The sequence below is a fragment of the Haemorhous mexicanus genome, chromosome 1 (genome assembly GCF_027477595.1).
Source record: "Haemorhous mexicanus isolate bHaeMex1 chromosome 1, bHaeMex1.pri, whole genome shotgun sequence".
NCBI classification, from domain to species: Eukaryota; Metazoa; Chordata; class Aves; order Passeriformes; family Fringillidae; genus Haemorhous; species Haemorhous mexicanus.
Genome location: NC_082341.1, coordinates 63,323,926 through 63,343,757, shown reverse-complemented (window position 1 = coordinate 63,343,757; position 19,832 = coordinate 63,323,926). Strand labels below are relative to the sequence as shown.

At 39.4% G+C, this 19,832-nt stretch overlaps 1 long non-coding RNA gene across 1 annotated transcript in view; it reads left to right on the top strand.

Moving 5' to 3' along the window:
* LOC132329854 (uncharacterized) overlaps positions 1–19,832 on the top strand; it is a 124,653-nt gene that overhangs the window by 24,438 nt on the left and 80,383 nt on the right. Inside the window, exon 2 of the long non-coding RNA XR_009487199.1 lies at positions 589–661. This is a non-coding gene — a long non-coding RNA (uncharacterized LOC132329854). The remainder of the gene's footprint in view (positions 1–588; positions 662–19,832) is intronic.

The window sequence follows — 19,832 nt, the reverse complement described above, 5'->3', positions numbered from 1 at the left end:
ATCCCATTTGCTAACGTCCAGTCAATGGGAATTCCCCAGTTAGCAAGGACTGCTGGTAAATGATGGAAAGTAGCTCAAGTGAGCACCTTCAGTACCCTTGGGTGGATTTCATCCGGCTCCATGAATTCACATGTCTAAATGGCATAGCAGGTCACTGAACATTTCCCCTTGGACTATGGGGGCTTCATTCTGCTCCATCTTCAAGCTCAAGGGGCTGGGCAGCCTGAGATCAACTGGTCTGACTGTAAAAGACAGGAAAAGAAGGCATTAAGCACCTCAGCCTTTTCTTCATCCTTCATCACTCTGTTTCCCTCATGTCTAATGAAAAAGAGATATCCTCTGAAATATGATGGTCTCTGAGAAAACAGCACAGTGCAAATTCTTATTGTGAGGAACCTCAGATCTGTTGCATATGAGGTTCTCCTGTTTACCTTCTTTTATACCTCTGCAGTGTAACAGCTTCTTCTAAGAATTTCTTTCCTTCCACTGTCTACATTTTTGACTCATCAAATCTAACGCACAGTATAGCTTAAAACCAAAATGTTTCCATGTGATAAGGGAATTTTGATTGTCCTCCTCATTTTCTAGAGGCATGCTCCGAGACCACCTCTGGTTATGATCCACATGTGCTACTGAAGCTGGCTAGAATGGTGTGACAAATGTAAGTATTTTGAAGAAACTTGCCCCTGCAAGCCTCCATTTGTGTATTTGGAATTAACAGATGCTTTACTCTCCCTGTGTCATGCCCCTGCTTCTGTAATGTGCATACAATGATATCATTCATATCATCACACAAAGATGATGTGAAAATGAGTCACTTAATGTTTGTAATGCATTCAGATGTTGTGATGAGCACTGTAGGAAAACCCACAAGCAAGTGAATAATTCATTGTTCAAATCAGGCTTTGAACAGTACATGGTAAACAAGACATGGGACTTCACACTGAATAGTAGGAGTAAGGCCAAATAATTAATGATCACTTGTTCAACTATCATGGTTGATTCAGAGTATTGAAAGGGAATGGCATCTTGTGGAAAGAGTGTAGTCATGTCCTAAGGGACTGGATGTTAGTATATGATGGGAAAAATAAATAAAGAAAAATAGTTTATGATTTTTCTTTTATTTTGTTCTTTCAGTGCACTTTAGTATTAGTTATGATGTGTGTTTTGGAACAAAGATGAAGTGTGTTACACTTCCTAAATTGCCTGCTTTTAAGTCTGTGTATCTCCCATTCCACAGATAGGATAGTATTGGAGAATCCTGATCTCTTCTTAAATTCTGTTTTCATAGTTTCCTGCTGCCCAGTGGATCCTTTTGGTCTTTGGTGTGTAAGCATCAAATGAAGGGTGTAACACCTTCTCTGGACACTGTGGTACATTCTTTGGATATATTCCTTTTATTATGATGCATCATAACTATCTTGATGTGAAATAATCTTAAGAGTAGATGGAAACTTTCTCCTGTGTACTGGCTGCAAAATAAAAGTTTAGTTTTGATGGAATCTTACATTCTGGAATAGCTTGTTCCTGTGTTGAACCTTTTGACCTTCCTTTCCACGACAGCTCCGAATGTTTACATTCTGAGAGTGAAACAGAAAACTGAGGGAGGTGTTTGCAGCTACACTACACAAAAATTTGTCAATAATTCAGGCTGACTAATAGCTCCTCTAGTAACCAAAGTCACCTGCAATTTTTTGTAGTCCTAGAGCATAAGCCATCCAGAACATATAATCAATTCCACTCTGCAGATGGAATGGATGTTTTTTTTTCCCAGGCATCTCCTCCCTACTTCCATAAGCTGAAGCTTTAAAAATCAATTCCATAATTTGATCAGTTTAAATTCCTGAATATGCTGAGGTAATGATACCAAACTTCTAGTATTTCACTGCTTCCAGTGACAAATATATTGGCAGCGCAGCATTAAAAAGAAACCAGAATTTCCATAAAAAGTGTTATAATTCACATTTGTAATTTCAAAAGTATTTTAACCGTATTTTTAGTGTTTTAAATGCAAGACCACTGAGCACAGACATGTCCAAGAGACAGCCACAGCCCATGTTAACACAATGACATCACTCAGTGTGATAAATAGCAGTTATGTCACACGCGCTTTTAAAAACAAAAGCAAATCAATTGTTTAAAAACAATTCCGTATTCCACACTTCTGGAACAATTTAACATAGTGCTACTGCTTCATAGTATTTGGGCACATTTTGAGGGCAAAGCCTGCATAATATCTTAGTGATTGGAATGAAACACAGGATCAAATATAAAGGAATAAATCTGCATTTTATGGTTGTAGAGAATATGACCTTTAAGCAGATTAACAAGATAAGAAATGTAATGAAAGGAAGAAAGATTCTTTCCTAGATTCTGAAGCTGGCAAAGACCAGCAAACACAATTTTTGTTTTTTACTATAGTGTATGTGAACAGAAAACTTGCAAAGGATGAACTCATCTTTTGCAAAGATGGGCCAAATTATTACGCCTGTTGGTTGAAACATTCAGGGAGTTCTAAGTGCAGTTTCACTGGCCTTTTGTGAGAGATGAGTTCTGGATGTTAACTGGTACTTTCTTCTGGTTTTGTCAGCATTTTCTTAAGGTCCTGCATAATTTTTAACCTGAGTTCACAGTAAATCCAATACCTCATCAGCCTCACAGCCAAAACCTCACAGAGATGGATTTCTCAAGTTAAGGAAACTTGAAATGAGACCTGAAACTTGGAGACTCAAGCTGGTGAATGGAGGTACCTGGAGTAGTCTGTGAATCTGCTGATGCCAATCAGGCCCTGAGTTAGAAACTACTGAGTTAGTTCTTTGCATTTTTTACCCAGGGATCTCAAAGCCTGTTATCCCTAATAAATTACTCTTGTCCACAATGTGGAAGATGTATGTAAGTTACTATGGGCTTATTCTAAGCTTGCACAAATGGAGACATAAATCAGCTTGGCTTACACTGCATGCAGAAGTGGTGTCAGGAGCAGAAACCAAAGGTCTTCTTTCTCCTCTGGGTCAGCTGACTGAGGAGTGTGAGAAAGCTCATTCATGTGCACACAATTCTGCCTGCTGTCAAAGTCTTTCGCCTACTTCCCAAAGAAAACAAGGCCTTTTTTTTTCCTTTTAATTTCTCCTCTCTCCTTTTTTTCTTCTTATTTTTTTCTCCCTCTGTACCTCTTCTGCCTCATCCCTTCACCTAATAACCTTTGGAGGTTATTAAGGTCTTGGCCTTAGGAGGTTTGGGCAGACTTGGAAGGGGAAAGCAATAAAAATGTTATGAAATATGGGACTGGCTAGAAGAGGAAGATAAATTAGTCCTTTCTGAGAGATGTGTGAGCCTACCAGGTCTGTGCTCAGTCTGGCTGAACCTCTTGAACTGTGGCTCAGGCTTTGCCATAGCAGGACTGCTTCTGTGCCCAGCTGGGAGTTGGCTGATGGAGGAGGAATGTGTGGAACCTTATTGAAATGGTGTCACTGGAGTAAGGGTTGCTGGGAGTTGTAATGGCCATAAATGAGAGAAGCTTAGGTTTTATTACTGGCACTGTTTGCAGAAGAACTTGGAGCTATTCTTTCTGCCTGTAAAAATACATTTAGTCTACCTGTGAATGTCCTGTTATGATTTTCATCAGCTTGGCAATTTAAAAAGGCATTATATTTCCAACTAGAGTTGATATAGCAGAAACTTATTTAAAATATTGAACTCTAAGCCCCTTCAAAGGAGTGTTTCTTTAAATAAATACATAACAAACTCCTAGAGGTTGTTTCTTTTTTTTTTTTTTAAATCTTCTAAGTAAGTGTTTTTTTGCAGTTATGTCTTTCATCTCATGGGAACTGTCTACTCCTTGTTTTAATCCCAAAACATCATCAAAGTCAGTGGGAAAGAAAAGGAAAGAAAATAGTATCTGCAAACTCCAAAATAAAAGCTTGGTGTATTGTGATTGAGCTGGGCAAAATCCTATCCTGGTAGTGTCAGACTTTGTATAAGGAATTTTCAGAGTTGAAACTTTTAATTACATTGGTATATGGGCATGGAATTACTCTTTTCACCAAGAACTACACACATGAAAGGTATGAGGAACATGTGGAGTGATGTTTAACTTTGTTCTCCTTTGGAGTACAATATTGTAGGTATTTAGCATAGAAGGAAATCAGAAATGCATATCAGAAACATGTCTCCAGTTTGTTTGGAAGACAAAAATTGAGACTGTTGTCCCTCCTCTCCTCCTGAAAAATCTGCTAACTTGATATTCCATAGTCTGAGCGAGCTCTCAAGGTCATCAAAGTAATTTTTTGAAGCCTGTGGCCTTAGTATTCCTATAGATAACAGCATCAGGCCCATTATCCGATACTCTTCAATTTTGTTTTGGCTTCCTGCAATTTACATCCCATTGTCCACTGATATTTTCTGCTTTCTTTTAAACTAAAGTCAAATAACACTTCCTATGTTGGCTCTGGACTTAATAAAAATCAGACATGCAACATTTGGGACTCTTAAAATAACACGTTTTAATACAAAGATGTGAGATATCTTTTGAAATCTGTGGTGGATGTTTATTTCCTGCTGGGCTTAATTTAGGAATCTAGTGCTAGCATTAAACTAAGGGGAAAAATGTTTGCTCTTTCATCTGTGTGCCACATCCCATCCAAAATCACAAACAGCTCCTTTAAATTTCTGATCTTTGTCCCCTGCTGGATGTGCAGAATACACATGCCTGTCTGACATATGAGACAGCCAGAGCCTTGAGAAAAAAAATAACATCACTAAGCTTATGCTTCTTGTCTTAGGCCTCATAATCATCTGCATTTTGGAGAATGACAAGTGTCCAAATCTGTTTTGATTTAATAAAGATGCAGCTTTTCCTTTTTTTGAAGAAACATCTTTCTTACCAAGTCAAAAGTCTCAATTTTATTGGAAAAACAAAACACAGGTAAAAATGCTTGGGGAATAAATACCTTCCCCACATCAGAGGACCATTTCCCTTTTAATACTTCCTTTGAATACAGAGGTAAATACTTTCAGGAGTGTCACCTTAAAATTGAAAAATTTATTCAGGTCAAACCAGAATGGGAATCTGTCTTTAACACCTGGCCATGTAGCTCATTAGGTAGGGGTACACCATAACATGCAGAAGAACTTCTGTTTCGTGCAAGCTGAAATGAAACTGTGTGGCTTCAGACATTCAACTGCTTGGATCACATCAAAGGGCTGGGATTAGAGTTTTAAAGAAGTTTTCACTTTCTGTTTGATAAAAGTCTGTCTTTGTTTGAAAAATCATCTTGGGCCCATTGTGCTATAATAGAGATTACACATGAAGCACATATTTTAAAAGAAAGTTATTAGGTTGTAAAATGTAACATTGAAAAGTTGGATGCTAGAATCAATATTGGTCCTGTAATCTCAGTGGGTATGTTGTATGTAGGCATTATGATACAGATTTTAATTATTTGCTTGCATCTTTTTTCTCTGTAGTTTCTCTGCCTCATTTACATATACATCCCTTCTCACCTCTCCCTCCCCTCAAAGAGAAAACACTCTTTAAACTGACAAGCTATTTGATGTTTTGTTTTCCCTTCATGTAGTGTAAGAGCAAATTGCACTAACTGTGTGCTGTTCCAGCCCTGATATGAAGGCAAAATAATTAATTCTTTCCTGCAATTCTCTGTGGTACTTCACCAACTGAGGAGCAGAGTGAGCCTCTACAGCCCAACACCAGCTTTTCAGTTGCAATTGCAAGGAAAGTCCTTCCAGGAAAAACTTAGAGAATTTATGTATTGAAATTTAAGTTATTTTTATGGAGTGTCTGTGCATAGATTTAAATTTTCTACCAGGGAGAGAGATCTGAGAAGATTCTGAGTTTAAAAAAAATAAGAAGAAAAACCAGGCGTGTTCATAACTGACAGGCATGTTGCCAGTTCCTGATCCAAAGCAAGTGTCTTCTAAGGCTGCCCAAAGTAAAGGCCTCCACGATTTTGCAGTGTGTATTCTTCAATTCATTTGTTTGTGAAAACTGAAGTCTATGTTTATAGAAAAGCAAAACCTCCTGCCAAACAATTTAATTTGCTGGAAAATAGGTCTTTGAAAGCAAAAATATCTGACCCACTTGGTAATTGAGGGTGCTGTTTAGCTAAAAGTTTTAGTTTTGTAGAAGACTAAGAAAGTCTACTAAACTTTGATTTTCTTCAAATTCTTCTGTTGTTAGCATATTCAAATTATTCTGCACATAGTGGGCAGTAACCAGCTGTGCTGTGCTGGTCAGATATGCCTTGGGTCTGATCTGCATTCTGTAGATCAGATTCCTATCTGTGCCTTATATAATCACACTTTTTTTTTTTTTTTTAAATGATGTTCAGTAATAGAAATAAACTAGAACATAATGTGAGGAAGTGTGAGCGTTCATTTTAAAAATGAGATTATTTACTCAGTGTTCTTTAAAGCTAGCTTTGTCTAAAAGGGTAACATGATTTTTCAGGGTCTTTTCAAAGACCCTAAAGTCCGGTTAACACTTCATATCAAAGGAAGAGATGAAGAAGTATTTCTTTGGAGCAGATATTTTGCTTTCTTGGATTTTATTTATCTTCCAAATCCCTGGTATTGACCTTAAGCAAAGTGAGGAAGCTTGAAAGGAGCAGATACAGCTCAGCCTCAGTTAGAAGGGACTGCTCCCAAACACCTCTCCACCTGGCACTCCTGATAAAAAGTTGTTTTAACCATACTCCAAAAAGTCTACTCAGTGCCCTTATTTTTTGCCCCATACTGGGCACATATTACGTGACTCAGAGGTCATGGTATGTCCCCAGTGCAAGACACTGATGTCCTTTGGCAGTGTCTTTGATCCATTCTTTTCTTTACCAGAGAGAGCTCAGTTGTAAGCACACACTGAGGTACAGGAGAAGAAACTCAGTGAGGATCTCAGTGATGTGATGTTGCATCTCCCACACCATTTTGCTGCTATTATTTTGGTGTACTATGTTCATCATTTATGTGAAGTTGTGATTTGTCTCATTGATATTAAATCTCATGTAGGCAGCATTCCTCTCATTTGGGGGTTGAGGTAGAAAGGTAAGGTAAGCATCATCAAAGGGCTGTGTAAGAACCAGCTCTCTGTCTTAAAAGTAAGCTGCCACAAAATGAAATTGTCCTGATGATGAGTTGCCATTGGTATATTACCTCCAGTAAGGTCTTTGTTTCATCAGCTGTGTCAACACTGGTATAAGAATGAAAATGAATGCTCAGGTGGTACACAGGCCAGCTCAAACCACAATGTAAAACTTTTTATCTCCAAAAAACACCAAACCAGTTGCTCATAGAACAAACCATCCCACCATGGATTCTAGTATTTCCTTTGTGAAGTATTTGTTCAATAAAAAACCTGCCCTTTTGAATGTGTTTACATGAAGGTATACCAGAGAAAACAGTTCTAGACTGGTGGTAAAACTTTCAGAAATTACAAACAGATTGAAGACTTCTAAGGCCAATATTTTTATAAAAAGTCTGGACATTGAAGGCTGCTTCACTGACTTCCAGTGAGACAATATTCCTTTGCATGGCTCTGAAGAAGAGCCTTAAAAGCTAAAATGCATTGGGAATTTTTAAAATGCTACCTTCAATCTTTATGTGCTGTAATGAGGCCAAATTTTAGGCAATGGGAACAAAGGAAGTCCTAGTTGGGTGCATTCCTATTCTTCATTGTAAGCTGAAAAATGAATCAAAGTGTAGAGATAGCACAAAGTTCGTGTTACATACACAAAGTCAATACAAGTATCTTCTCATGAAAATGTTTTATCTTCACTCTTTTATTTTATTTTGAGAGTGATCATAGTATATAATGTGAATTGTATGTGGAATTATCCTGTAATTGAGCTTCAACATCCCATGTGTAGATGAAAATATGTGCATCTGTGTTGCTGTAGTAGTTACTCTTGGTCTGCAGCATTTAATATACATAGAATGGGAAATATGCAAGCAAATTTAGCTTCTGTATATGAAAAATACTTAGTTTTTAATGAGTGCTGTTTAAATTTTTTTCATATTTTCTTCACTTGGGCATATCTGGGTTTATCACACATTTTCTTAACCTAAAATATACCCCCAAAAAAACCAAACCCCAGAAACTCACCATGAATTCTTAGGTTCAGTTTCACAGATTTTTGTATCTTTGTCCTAGTAAATTATTTTTTTGTGCAATGGTAGCTATTATGACATATCTTCTCTGCTCCAGGACTTCTCATTTGTTGGACATTTCTTAGAGAACTCCAGAGAGAGCTGAGAACATACTTGACTCTGATGCAGTGATATAGATACATCCAAATATGAGCAAAATGAAGCTTGCAATGCTTATGCTTCTGTATTGCACTGTGGTATTTATGTAACACTTTGGATTATTGTGCTAGCATTTCAGATATTTCAGTTTCTCCTCATCACTGTTATCCTTAAAATTGTTTCTGTAAATATTAGGCCAGAAGAAGGAGATGCAGTGGAGCTTTTAATGTAATCCCAATAGCAGGGGTTGTCCAGATTAGGTCTCTAAAAAGTAGGTGTTTGGCTTTTAGACCTGTATTTTCTTTACACATGCAAGTACAGCCCATGCTCATCTTTTGTCTGTAACAAAATCCTCAAGTTTTACAGTTCATGTGCAGAAACTGTCCGTGTAGGTGTCTCTGATACTTCATGGCTGGTTTTGGCATGTTTTTGTCCACTTAAAAATAAATTCAGTTTTTTTTTTTGTTTTTTTTTTTTTTTTAATATTTGTATTACAAAATGTAATTTTCATGAAAATTTTTGAGAAATATGAGTTCATGGCCAAATTTGTGGGACTTCACATTAAAATTTCAGATGCTTTGGATAGAATGTGCTGCTAGAAGTAGAGGTGTCTGTGCTGGGTTTGATATGTGCCTTCAATGATGTGACATTGGAGGACATATAGAAGTCATCCTTAGATGTGCAGACTTATTGTTGTGAGAAAAGAAATGAAGTCTGTAGATTTTTGGGGCAAATTTCAATTCTGTGCATTGGTTGTCTGATGCTTCTCAAGCCTTTGCTTAGAAAATACAGAGATTGTATATTTTGATTGAATATTTTATAGATTATGGATAAAACATTAAATATGGCTTACTGGATGTTTGTGTTTTATTGCCACAAATTTACCTTATACTGATTTCTAAAACATAACTTTTTTTTGAGTTATTTTTGCCTTTTCAATAGAAAAATGGGGTTTAAAAAGAGAAAAGTTTGATTGCCACAAAAGAACAAACTGACTGACACATTTTTTTGACCTGGCAATGTGAGAAGTATCTTAAAAAGTACCATACAAATATGGTTCTGGTTGCAGCTTATTGTTTAATCGATATGAGAGAGACTTTAGGTTCAGTGTCATTAAGCAGTTTCCTTAAATGGGAATGTGGTTTGGAATGGCTGTTTATAAATATGCAGATGTACTTAAGCCCAATAACTGTCAAGCATTTGCATGTTAATGAAGTGCTACTGCACTAAGCAGTGGACAGCCAGCTGGAGCTGTGGAGATAGGATTTGTGCTGAGGATCTCAGGGAAACTGCCGGGCCATGTAAACAGAAGGTATGGCTCCTATTGACTGTCCAGGATCTTGTTCACTATTGACACTTCTTTTCTTGTATTCTATCAGATGCACAGTAAAACTATGTTCCCCTACCCTTCTATTATTTCACTGAAGTAAATCAATTTTGAGGACAGAAGTGAATACCCTTCTTTCTCAGATAGGCAGCAGAACTCATAAGGGAATAATTACAAGTCTAATTCAGCTCTTTTAATGACATCAGCCCAATGATTCTTGGATTCAAAGTCCCGGATGAGTTCCTAAGCTTTTTAACTCTAAGCTTCTAGGCTGAAGTAGTATGACTTTTAAATTTTGTTTTCATTGGAAGATCAAAGAAATGACTACAGCATTAATTAACTGTGTGCATTTTGTTTGTGTAGCCCACTGAAGAAAGACTGTGTATTTAATAACATTAATTTGCTGGCTGAGATAAGGAAAAAAGAAGGCTGGTGTGTCGGGCCTATCAGAGGAATTGTCTGTAGAGCTGACAAAAGCTTCTAGAAGTTGGCCATCCATGCATATATTTTCTAGAAGATTTTTCTGTCAGATCTAGTGTGATAATTCTGACATGAGCTTTTCTAATGGGCTGGATTGCAGATGGATTACTTGGGGTGACTGTTTTATCTTGTGCAGATTTTAAACACAAGAAGGTTTTTTAATTTGCACAATAGTTACAAATATATAGTTGGGAATGTAGAGGGGGAATTACAGGTATCTCTATTTTTTTTTGGTAATGTAATAGCATCCATAACTTCCCCTTATGCAAGAATGGGGGACTGGTGGGGCTATTTGTATGATTAAAAGCTGTACTCCTTTGGTCAAGGCAGGCCACCCATCCCTTATACCCATTCTTTGACAACTCACCTTATTGTCCTTAAGCTCTTTCTGGAGGTGGGTGCAATGCTTGCCTTGCTCCAGGTGTGGGACATCTCTGCTGGTCTCTATGATTTTTCCAAGACAAGAGAGAGCAGATCACTAGAACAGCAACCTCTTCTCTCAGGACTCTTGGGTGCAGCCCATCTCTGATGTCCTCACAGCTGCTGAGTTGCTGCTGTCCCAAAATGATGACTGCTTCTGCTAGACTGAGGTGTAGAGCATGACTGAATGCACACTATCAGAAAACGTCCTTGGTTTCCTCTTGGTTTCTGTTTCCTTGTACTGTAAGAGAAGGGAACCTCGCACAGGAAGAGAACCTCACATTGCCAGTCACATAGGAAGATGGTGCTTCTTGTTCTGGTTTGCTCAGAAATAGGACACGGAGTCATGCAAAGCAGCGGCTGCGTGCTGGAGAGAGAGTGCTGGGATATTTTGCCAAGGAGCAGAAATGCTGGAGGAAGCCGTGCCCCCTTCTGCAAGTCCTTTTGTAATATAAAGGGATTATTCCTTAATTAAAAGGAGTCACAGATCTTTGCCTGATGGTTGGAGGCAGCACACCTGTGGCCGGCCCCAGGGGGAGCTGCCTCTGGTTGCCTGCTGGCTGCTGGCGGCTGCTCTGATCCTGTTTCTGCGGGAACAAGTGTTGGATCAGCAAATGGCATGTATGTGAGAACAATAACACACAAATATTGATTTACTGGCTACCCGAGCTATTTCTGTGGCTGCGAGCTGCCTGCCTTCAACCCAACGCTGTGTGTGAGGCACAGTGCCCCTGCTCTGCTGCCTTTTCTTCGCCTAAGGAGTGTTTTAGAACATGGCATGAGAGAAAGTGCATCCATGGAGTGCTTGTGTGGTCAGCCAGAGCTTAGTCCGACCTACTTCTTCTACTACCGGTGCTGAGACTTAGTGTTACATTTGATAACTGCAAACTGAGGACAAGGACTGCTGTGCACCTTTCCTTTCCGCACCTTTCCTTTCTGCACCTTTCCTTTCCGCCCCTTCCCCTTCCCCTTCCCCTTCCCCTTCCCCTTCCCCTTCCCCTTCCCCTTCCCCTTCCCCTTCCCCTTCCCCTTCCCCTTCCCCTTCCCCTTCCCCTTCCCCTTCCCTTCCTTTCCCTTTCCCTTTCCCTTTCCCTTTCCCTTTCCCTTTCCCTTTCCCTTTCCCTTTCCCTTTCCCTTTCCCTTTCCCTTTCCCTTTCCCTTTCCCTTTCCCTTTCCCTTTCCCTTTCCCTTTCCCTTTCCCTTTCCCTTTCCTCCCTTTCCCTTTCCCTTTCCCTTTCCCTTTCCCTTTCCCTTTCCCTTTCCCTTTCCCTTTCCCTTTCCCTTTCCCTTTCCCTTTCCCTTTCCCTTTCCCTTTCCCTTTCCCTTTCCCTTTCCCTTTCCCCTCCTTTCCCTTTCCCCTCCCCTTCTTTCCCCTTCCCTTTCCCTTCCCTATCCCATCTCTCCATATAGTTAAATTCAGCCTCAGTTTGAGCAAAAGGGGGTGAAAATCTTCTTATGATAATAAAATTTTGTTCTGTGTAATTTGAGATGTCAGTCTGAAAACCTGCTGATTTGGGATCACGTTCAAGTGTAAGTCCAGGACTACAACAGAGTGGCAATTGTGCTTAAAAATTCTGACTTTACTGTTCCATGAATGCAGATTTGACTCTTAATACTGTCTAGATAACTGGATACCAGAACTGTTGATTTTGATCTTACTACACAAGATGCTAATCAACAACCAGATTCCTTGTAATTAACCCCTTACTAGAAGGAGTTTTGTTTTTTTAAACCTACACAGCTTTTTGTTTTGTATATCCCTAGACACTTCTGCATTTTGTGATGTAATTACATTTTTATTAGAAGGGAATTATAGCTTCCCTGGGCAAAGGGTTAAAATAGAGTTTGCACTTGAAAAAGGGTATTTAATGCTATGCCCATCAGGAAGCAGTAGGATTCAAATCCCAGAATGCCTGACAACTGTCTGTCTGACAATGCCTGACTGTATTCCATTGCCCTCACTGTCATATTAGGAAACCTTTCCAGGGCTCAGTGAGCTCCAGAGAGTTATGCTTGTTTGCAGAATCTTTCCCTCCCTCCTTCCTTCTCTTTCCTTTTTATTATTAACTTACTTATTAATTACCCCCCTGAATTCTAAGGCTGTTAAATACAGCTCATCGAACTTTGACTTTCTGCCAGAGAAGTTTTTGGCTTCTTCAATTTGTCCAGCTTCAAATTGCTCCCATTGTCCAAACCTGCAGCTGGCTATTGATGTGGTGTGGGAAAGCCCCAGTGGAGCAACCTTTCCTCGAGAGCACAACAGCAAGACAGAAACAGCTGGTGTCATGGGGACCTTTGGGCTGTTTCCACAAGCTGGAAGGGTTGCTTCTGCAGTTTGGGATTCCTCTGTGGGCTTGGTACCTGCTTGTGTTGCCCTCCAGCTTCTGCAACTCTGTTTTATTGCAGTGTGCTGCTGGAATTACTCCTGCTGGTGGAACTTATTGCCTGTGGGGTTTTTTTAAGGTTGCTGGGTGCTACTGAGACAGCCAGCAGACCCTTCTTACGCTGAAAATCTCCTTGAAATATTGGAGATCTTGCAATTGTTTCAGTTGTCTGCTTTATTTAAAAACCTCTCCTGTGTGTCAAAACTAAAGGAATCTTTTTTTCTTCTCAACACACTGATAGTTCCTGGCAATTGTGAGCCGGACATAAACCCATTAAAAAACCCAATTAGTTCTTAACCAATATTTGTACAATAGCTCAATACAAATCATGTTTAAACATTAGCATAAAGCAAAACAGTGCTATTTTCTGTTTGACAAATTTGTGAATGCTGTGGAAACCACAGGATTTGTGGGAGGAGGAGAATGCCTTGGAGAAGAATCCAGCATTAGCTGGCTGTTGGTTACTGAGATGGTACACAAACCTCGGCGTCAGACTGGCTTTGTTTGTTGCTCCAGGAGTTGTGGGCTGCTGAATGTTTTTTTAAGGAACCCTTTTCTCAGTTGCATGCTTGCCTAGAGGTGGTCTCCTCCAACACAAGCACCTTATTCTTGCCAGTCATCCCTTCAGGCTCAGTGCTGGTGTAAGCCGAAGCAAGAAAACATATCCACAGACCACAGCATGCTGCGTCTTATCAGCAGTGGCCAGCAAACAAGCTCACATCAGCCCTAATTTGTAAAAAGCTTACCAAGCTAGGACTAGGCTCCCCAGGAGACAAGTTGCTTCTTCCTCACTAGCTGAAATGATGAGATACACCGGGGGCTGCTGTCCTGGATCGATTGAATGTGCTGATGCCCTGACACCCTTTGCAGATATCAGACGTATTTAGTACTTAGGGCATGCCTCCATACTGCTCTGTTTATCCTGAGCCTTCTGGAAACCATATGTCTGTGATTCATGGGGCATTGAGCCTGGGCTAATCAGCTATGTTGACAGGCAGGGTATATTTTATTGGGCTTAATGCAACCTTAATGTCGTCGTGCTGTTTCCAGAATACTTTGCGTGGATGTGCCCGTGATCAGAGGAGCTTAAAGTGACTTGGAATTTGTCCCTGTCCAGTTCAGACTGCATGACCTTTAAAGAGACTGTGAAGCAATACCTCTTCCTTTTTCCTCTGTGCCCCAAAGGCCAACCCAGGACAAGGAGGTTTTGAAGGGACACAAGAAAAACAGAGCCAAAGTAAACACCAGCAAGGAAAGAGGAGTGGGGAGGAAGAAACAGAAATAGCAGTGGAAATCTGTCAGGTAGAGAGAAGGCCCTTTTTGACATACTCTATTTCTTATAACACTTAGCATACATTTAGTTAAACCAGTTAAAAAAAAAAAAAAAAAAGCATTCTGGCCCTGTGAGATGTTATGTTTGCATTCAGAGTATATTCCTGCTGGGAAGATTATATTCAGCATTTGAACTCAGGCAAACTGGAATTGTTTGGTAGGAACTGTGTATTTCAACAAAGGCATTTTTTTAAACTCTGGAACATCTTCCTACTTGTTCTCAACTAGGCTTATGTATTAAAAAAAATATAAAGGAAAAAGGCAGAGTGGTCGTGCTGTGGGTATGTTACAGAGTTGCTGAGATGACTGACCCTCCCTATTTGGCTGGCTAGTTTCTGAGAGCATGTTGAACACATGCTCTGGTGCTGTTTGAAGGCCCCATGAGAGGAAGAAACTGATTGAAAGCTCTCAGTTATGCTGAAGTGGGTGGCCAAAGTGCTGGAATTAAACAGCTGCTATGAACCTGCTGAACTTTGTTGTTTATAAATTATTTTGCAAGCCATCTGGAACAAGAGTACCACAGTTTACAAAAGCCGTAGCTGAGGTTTTCAGGTTGAGCAGCAAGTGTGAAATATTATTAAGTGATTATCAGATTTTAAAAGCTTTTCTGAGTGGCTTAAAGAGAGATTCTAAGGTTAGTGAGGTTTTAACTGAAACACGTTGCGGGCTTTTCTTTCCTCACAATGTGTTTATCTTAGTTACATTTGGGTCTCTCATTAAGTCCTTAACAATACACAAGAATCCTACTGTGACTGAGTCAAGGAAAAATAGCCATTAGATAAGAGGTTTGTTTGCTTCGTGGGTAGCAGGTTGTACTGCTGTCCCTGACAAAGTATTCCTCAGAAAACCTTCCCCATGTGTAGGGCTGACGTCAAATGTGAGTTTATTTATGTTTCAGGTGGAATGAAGCTAACTCATACATCTGCCCATTTCCCAAATCTTCCTGAAGCAACCCAGTGACTCCTGTAAGTGGGATAAGGGCACAAGGACCATGCAACATGGCTGGGCTGTAACTGGCAGCCTCCCTCTGGCTTAGCTTGCTCTTCTATGGACTTTACTCTTGGTAGCAGAACAGTGTCCATAGGTGCTGAACAAGTATGGTCTGAATGAGGAGACTAGGCCTTGGGAGACCTTCGGGAATCACACTTTGGGAAGTGTGATGTTACTGCCCCCAGCTATGGCCTCCCCTGGATCTGTCAGCCTAGGAATCTTTGAGCTTTCCAGCTTTCTGCTATTTGAACAAGGGGGATTTTGGCCTCTTTTCTTCATGAATTTCTCTTTATAAGTCTTAGGGCAAATGGGCTGTGAGAGTGACTCATCTATTTACCCTGTGAGCAATGTACCTGAAATGGCTCAATGTGTGGGATGCTCAGCATGCACTGGCTGGGCACAAAATGGGAAATGTCACAGGAAAGAGGCTGTAGCCCACAAATCTCTGCTATTTCTGTGCTTTGTACATGGACCTGATGGTCCATGTTGACGCACACACATACATGTGCTGACACATAGTTTTTGTTAAGCTTTTGTGCAGCTTAAGCTCTTTCTGGAAGGTTGCTTCCAGTGAAGGCAGGGGGAACTGAGTCTCATAGGTATTGGTCAGGTAGAAAGCATGGATTGACGACTGGAACAGATATTAGGAGCAACAAATATACAGAAAACTCACACAGTTGTTGTAGGAGCACCTTTCGCTTCTGTTGACTTGGTGGAAATCTTATGTGCTTGTTAATGTGAAGGAGGTGGCTGTCACTGGAAAGCAGCAGTAAAGAAGGCTTTCTGGTCAGTTGTTTTATAATGTTGAACAGGCAGTTTCCCGATATGACTATGAATCTTATTTTTTGGCATTATGTACAGGGAATTAAATATAACTTGCCTTGCCTTGGGCTGATCACTTGAAATGCAGTCTCAAAATATGATGCAATTACTTGTATTAATGGTATTTGTACTTTGTGAGTGTGACAACTTCAATATGGTCTTGTTGCAGCTTGAATGTATTAACAGCCTATGAAAGGGTTGCTAAAATATAGCTACTTTTTAGAATTGAATTTCTACTTTCCTCTGAAAACTCACATTTGTGTGCAGGGCTTTCTGTTATGCATGAGGTGCTAGGGAGAAGATGGGAACCTTAAACTGAGAACTGTTAAAATCAGTGAAACCTGCGTTTCTGATTGACAGATGCTGATTTACACGTGAGTTCTGACTGCTATTTTGTCCCCTCACTTGGGGGCCTAGAAAACTCTGTGTGTGTGTGTGTGTGTGTGTGTGTGTGTGTGTGAGTGTACTTTCTAGCCTCTTTGGCTATGTGTTTTTTCCCCAGATGGGTGTAATTTTTAAGTGTTCAGTGCTGCAGAGCTCATTTTACAGACTTCTGCTCCATTGGGATGCTAAGTGGGTCTCCCTTGTGGATACTCTGCTGCTTATTTTCACAAAATCTGTGGGAACTTACTGGCTTTGAGACTGTATTCTTTGTGAAATGTGTCTGAATTTAGTCAACAGGTTCAAAAATTGCTGGAAACATGGGTGGGCAGACTACCTGTGTCCATGTGTGCCCACAGGCAATGAACTGTTACGCTGTGCATATGTAGGAACACACGTACCAAGTACTGCAGCTGATTTTTTTTTAAACTCTGTACAGCTGATGAAATTCCACCAGGTCTGAAAATTAAATCCCACTTTAAGAAATAATTGATTTGCTGCCTTTTTTTTATTCCCAGGCATGTTATTTGTTTATTTATTTTTCTTCTCTCTAATCCATCCCAATAAGTGGTATAAGAGAAATGCTGACACACTCTTGCCTCTGCTATCACCAGTGGGTGCTACTCTAAAAGTATCTAATGATTTTAATGAATTTTGTGGCTGAAAGTTGGACACTGAAGCTTATTTAAAAGCATTCAACAGTGAAAAAAGAATAGGCCTTTATTGATATCTAGTCAAAAGTGAAGACTTAGCTGTAATTATTTACAAATCAATTAATGGACCTTTTCTCTAACACCTTATCAGTCAAAGACTGGCTAAGAGCAGCAGAGAGTATTGATAAGAATACACCATGAAACAAAATCAATTGGTTTTTGTCATTCTGACAGAAGTGAGCTCTACACGTGGATTAACCCAGAATGCAAGAGGAAAATGTCCACAGGCTGGAAGATAACCTAATTTTGTAAAATCAAGGTTGTCATAAGAATCTTTCATAATTGATGGTGAGATTAGAATTTATCTAGCAGCCTGGTGGTAAAAATCAAAACAGCTTCTAGTGCAGCATTGCAAATACTTCAAAGCTTGGTTGGCTTCCTCAGATCTGGAATTTGTCCTTAATGTCAGCTAATTTAGAGAAAGGAGATACAGGGTATGAGCTTTGAGATCAAACTTTTATGAATGAGGTCATATGTTTATGGTTGTAGTTGGCAGTTACAGTATGCAGTCCAGGGAAGTATTGGTGCATGTGTATTTCTGGTGCTGCAGGACAGCTGCCAATATTTTTTGTATTACTTTTTTGAAAGTTTTTTTTTAATGAATATGCTCTCGTGTACAAAATTTTTGTTCATATTTTTTGCCTGAATATGAAGCTGTGATGGTATTTGGATCATAATCCTGGCTCTAGTATGATTCTGCAAAACAATAACAAAAAAAAAAACCCTTAATATTTCTACGAAATGGTCTTTAAAAAAAGTCTGAAATATTTTTGTAATTATCAGCAGAACACAAAGATAGTATTGGGGTGATTTCATTAAATGACAAAAGACTATCAGTTTTAGTAAATCTTAGTTCTTGTGTGATCACACAATGTGAAATTCTCAAGAAATTTTCAGTCTTGTATCTAGATTTCTTTGGTTTGCACTCAGCTCAGTAAGAGCAGTGCTCTGATTTCTGCCTCCAGCTGTGTGGTGCATATTTTACAGCCTCATGATTAGCATAACTTTATTCCACTCAAGCATTCCTCATCAGTGTGCACCAGCTTCTCCCCACAGCGGGCCTTCTCCAAGCTGCTTTTGGGAAATCCTAGGGAAAGACAACTCTATGCATGTGCTGCTGCTTCTCCCTGTCCCTCCAACATGTTTGTTGTTCTTAGCTGTAATGTGCTTTTCTCCATTTCTGCAGGTTATTTTGCAAATCATCTAATAAACAAGAAGTAGCGCTTCTTGTTTATTCAATTCGATTTTCAACCTAAGATAATTCTGAAGATTGCACCTCCTCTGAGATTTAATCCAGCAACTCTTCCTCACCAGACAATGCAAACAGGCACTGCTGAGTACAAGGGCAGGAATACCTGAGAATCATTTAACTAAACAGCAGGCCAAGCCTTAAAGCAAAACCCAAACAAAAAATATTAATCAAAATGATTTATCAGTAATGTTTTGTGACCAAGACCAAAGGTCAGTGCAGTAACCTTTCAGTAATGCATCGTGCAGTCATGCAAAAGACCTGGTTTCTGTTCCCAGGCTTGGTCTGAACAAACTTGTGTGGTTTGTTTAATCTCTACTGGGAGAAAGCTTTGCATTGCTCATTGATTTCAAGGGTGACCGTACGGATGGAAGTATGCGCCCTTTTGGTCCTGAAATGGGACAACAATGCTTGAGAGAACAAGTTTTTAGGGACTTTGAAGTGCTAGAAATATGCAATGAATGTTAAAAAGGAAGATATGGAGCTCTAGCTTTTAAAACAGTTTAACATTGTAAACCCTTGAGAAGGTAAAAATGTGTGTAGTGAGTCTGGCAACTCCGTGCTGAGCATACAGGATTCCCAAAGAATCCTGCAGTGCTCAGAGGTGCTTTCTGCCAATAGAGATGCTTAAGTTTCCAAGTTACTAAAAAGAAAGGAGTTTTCAGTAAAAATAATAAATACACTTAAAGAAGAAAAGTTAGGGGAGCTGTTGTTGCCCTGGTAGCCATAACTCTGGTATTAAATAACATGGCAGTTGTTTTTAGCTGCTGACCTCTTAATGTTTCCCTCTGCTTATTATTTCCAGTGGTAATTTAAAAATTCTATTATCTTTATTTCTTCTTTATTTCATATTTATATATCTTTGATAGTTTTGTCCCCACCCTCTCTGTGTTGTTCAAAGACAATCTTTTTCCCTTCTTTTCCACACATGTTCATCTCTCCTCAAGCAGGGCAGAGTGAAAGGGGCAGAGGAGGAATCATTGAACTGAAGTCGACATCCTGGAATAAATTATTTCTAAAAAATAATAAATGTCTTGCCTGCCAGACACAGAACTCCTCATTTAAACTTATTTTACTTCTTATGTATCAAAATCACACAATGATGCAGACAAATAGTAACATGAGAAAAAGAAAATGATTGTTGTTTACAGCTCATTTGACACAAACTATTTTTCAATATCAAAAGAGCTCTACGTATGGCTTCTGACATATGTCATAACCTTGACATTGGTTTAGAAGTATGCTAGCCTTAGTTGGAATTGTGAGATGCTTTCTGTTCTTTCTCCTTAGGAGTTAGCTCATGATCATGACATACCCATTTAAAAGCTTTTTACAATATTTCCTGGGTAAACACCAGTTGTCTTCTAGGACAATTTGACTTTGGGTGAAAAGAAGGTGAGTAGAGGAAAAGAAGGTGAAAGTACAAAATTATCTTCAAATCACTGCCTGCCACCATCTTGAACCATATTTTTTTCACT